This window comes from Silene latifolia, chromosome 11 (genome assembly GCF_048544455.1).
Source record: "Silene latifolia isolate original U9 population chromosome 11, ASM4854445v1, whole genome shotgun sequence".
Taxonomy (NCBI): Eukaryota; Viridiplantae; Streptophyta; class Magnoliopsida; order Caryophyllales; family Caryophyllaceae; genus Silene; species Silene latifolia.
In genome coordinates this window covers 203,514,227-203,518,150 of record NC_133536.1, presented here as the reverse complement: position 1 = coordinate 203,518,150, position 3,924 = coordinate 203,514,227, and positions in this window count along the sequence as shown.

Genomic DNA, 3,924 nt, shown 5'->3' with positions numbered 1-3,924 from the left:
GACCGAGTAGTCCCTACTCGGCCGAGTGTCTTTTATACTCGACCGAGTATTCCATATTCGGCCGAGTAATATCTCGTGATAATCTTTTGTTTAGCGTCCGGAGTCGTGAACTCGGCCGAGTAGTCTTATACTCGACCGAGTAAGGTCTACTCGGCCGAGTATTCCCAATACTCGACCGAGTAATCCTTCTGCGGCAATTGAGTTGCTTCTGGAGTCGAAAACTCGACCTAGTAATATAGTTACTCGACCGAGTACCTTGTACTCGACCGAGTACCTCGTTGGGCGGCCACTTTGAGTCGGTGGCTATGTTCTTACTTTTGTTGTGAGTCGGTGGCTATGTTTTTACTTTTGTTTTGAGCCGGTGGCTATGTTTTACATTGTTTTGAGTCATAGGGTATATACACATGTATGTTTTGAGTCTTAACGCATTCTTTTATATGTGAGACGGTCTTGATACGTAAGTTACCGGAAGGTATGACATGGAGAATGATGGCTTATGAGGGACATGTGTTGGGTAAGGAAGACATGTGTTAATGTGGTTGTGAAGGATAGTGGAAAAAGAAAAGGGAAGAATGATGAGCTAATCGAGGTAAAGAGCATGTTTTGTGAGATATGATGAGTGAAACAGTCGTGTATTGAGTAGTATAAAAGTAAGTGTATATGGGCAAGGGTGATGTAAGTGTAAAGAAGCATGAGAATGAAAGATTGAGATGAGAGATACGAATAGTGACATTTCGGGATGTGTAAGGACTTATAGAGGGAGACGGTTAGCATTGTGTTGCTTAAGGATATATGTAATGAAAGGTTGCTTTAGAGGGATGGAGAAGAGGGGTATATAGTGAACTTAGATAGAGTTATGTCGCGACGCGGATTTGTAGATGGTGACCAAGTTTGGGAATTTGGAATTTTCACGATGTGAGCCTAGTGAGTAATTCTTTGGGCAGCTAACGTTATGAGATGAATTTTGGTTTCCTAGTGATGTAAAAAGGGAGATGCAATTGTTTGAACTTTAAACGTTGATTTTATGGATAGATTAGTGACAATTGGGAGTTACAGTATAATGAGAGAAGACCCATGGTAAGAAAGAGTGAGATGATATCGACATAAAATAATGGGAATTGAGTTTGGAGCAATGTGAAGGTACTTAGGAGCACTTAAGAGTTAGACAGAAATAATGAAGAGTTGAATCATTAAGGGAGTTTGTCGAGGGTAAAAGAAAAGAATAAGGGGAGTAAAACTAGGAACATGTTCACTGAGGATATGTGATATAAAAGTAAGGAATCGTAGTGATGTATGATACTATCATGAGGATTTGGGTTACAGTTATATAGAAGTTCCAGGACAACATGATAATCATGAGTTTCGAGGAATTAAAGAAAGCAAAAGTTGGGTAAAGAATTTGCACGATATGAGATTTTGGTGGTGAGTCGGGTGACGATACGATTACGGATGAAATTGGAAATAGTATTGAGGCGATTTTTTGTTGATATATTTGATGTTTGTCGTTTGGGATGAGAACCAAAGGGAGGAAAAGGATTGTTATATTAAGAAGTGATAGTAAGAGAGTAGTCACATGAAAAATGTTGGTGTCATAGTATTGTCACTAGTGGTTGAGGATGATGTTATTTTGGGGAAGTTAGTTGTTCTAATGAGGTTGATTTTGTGAAGGTGATTAATGTTTGGTTATGAGGGATTTTAAGGTATGGATATATGAGGTATTCGTTAGTAGTTGGGTACAGATGATATGGCTACGTTCACGGGTGGTGATAATTGTGTGTAAAAGAAGATATGTTATGAAGCGCACCGAGTTAAGTCAGGATAAGAGGTATTCATTGTCAAGTGGTAACTTACGAATCGTGGATTGACTATTTGGATGTGATTATGGGTCTTAGGAGTATGTAAATGTTTGTGTGAGGTTGTGACCTCACGAGATGCGGTATGGTGTGATAGTCATAAAGTTGTTATATGAATGTTTGTAATATATGTTGGATACGGTAACTTAATGGAATGATGATCAAAAAAAAAAAGTGATAGTTTGGGTGGTCTGACAAGACTGGTTATACTTGCATGTGTATTCATGATATATGTTTATTCCATGAAAAGTATGGATGGTATGCATGAGATTCTTGTCTATTTATTAGTATTATGTATGGTGTTGTGATCTGTAAAGCGTTTTGAGTAAGTTTGTTGTCCAAGATGTTATATTGAGTCAGTGTTTATGGGATTGTGTATGTTGTGATGTCTATCGGTGTGGTTGTGGTGCCTCGGGTGGTGATCAAGACACGGTATTTCATCTTGTTGTGATGCGGGTATTTTCGCACCGTGTGCGTCTGTTGTTGGTGGCAATGTTGCGATGTTGTCACCGGTTGTGGTGGAGTAGGTGAGATGACTATAATACGAGTTTTCGTAAGTGCATACCGGTTAAACATAGATTGTTGTTTTGTTTGTCTTTGTTCCTTGTGAGTTTTGGTTGAACATAAAGATTTGTTGTTTTGTTTTGTTGATGTTTCTTACCGATTTCGGTTTGGGAATGAGGGTAGAGTATGATATGAAAGAGAGTTGTATATGTTTTCGTTGTTGTCATGGTAGTGATATTCTGTTGATGGGACACAGTTGTGAGAAGTTGTCACAGTAATTTTGATCTTGTTTTCAGATGAGACATCGGTAGTCATAGTCATGGCAAGTGATTCGTGGAATATGTGTTGTAATGATCTGAAAGCGACAGGTGGTTCATAATCTTTTGTTGAAATAGCGAGTGCAGGATATTGGGAATTGGTGTCATGCTAAGTTATGTATGAGCTTTGAGGTAATGAAGGAAAGAACTGGAGGATCTAGTGTGAGCGTACGTAACGAGTGTGGATCGTGAGTTATGCTTTTGGGAGATAGGTGCTTTACATAGAGAGGTATATATGTTGTTTTGCAGTAATAATGGAGAGTTAGCATGGTGATTTTGCTACGAGTTCTATGGTTTAGGTTAGGTGGTGTGCCGAATGAGTTGAGGTATGAGAAATGGTTAAGTAAGAGAGCCTTTGATATATACATGACGAGTGTTTAGATTATAGGTGGTTATCTTTGACATGCGGATGTGATGAGGATAATGCGACGATATAGCTAGGATTTAGTATTAGTGAGTTACGAGGACGTAACATTTATCTTAAGAGGAGTAGGATGCGATAAAAGAGATTTTGATGGTTGTGCATATGGTAGTATAATTGGAAGTAGAGTGTTGGTGTAGCATAAAGGACAGACATTTGTTTTGATTGATTTTATTAAAGGTCATGACCGTGCTTGTAGTAGTTCGATGTTTAGGAATGGGAGAATATTTCAATAGTGTTGACAGTTGGATGATGATGTGATGAGTGTGAGTAAACTTCGAGGGCGAAGTTCCTTTTAAGGGTGATATAATGTAACATTCCGTTTTGATGATTGATCTTCTTTTGTGAATTGAGTGCTATTGAGTGTTATGGAAGTAATACAAGGTTGGCAACATTATATTGTGGTTATTGGGTAATGTTATGGAGTCAGGATTGAGAGCCTATGCTATAGTTGAGACGATATCGTGAGCCATGCTGTGGAAGGAAGAGTGGTTTGTGGAGTTGGTGTTAAGTGTCCATGTTTTATAGGTTGGGTTGGAACTTCGCGGTCGTGTTTCGTTTTGTTTGTTGTTTTGCTTTGACTCGGGATAATGATTTTTGTGGTGACTTGTATAGTTCCTTGGTGTTGTTATATGTGGTTGGTATAGCCTTGTGGCGTAGTGTTGTGCTTTATTTTATAGTAGAGTGTGAACTTCGGGACGAAGTTCTTTTTAAGGGGGGAAGATTGTAACACTACGGATTTTCCTTGGTGACTACTCGACCGAGTAGAACCTACTCGGCCGAGTAGTGCAGAGGTTGTGTATTGTTTTGGTTCTGCCGAGGAACACTC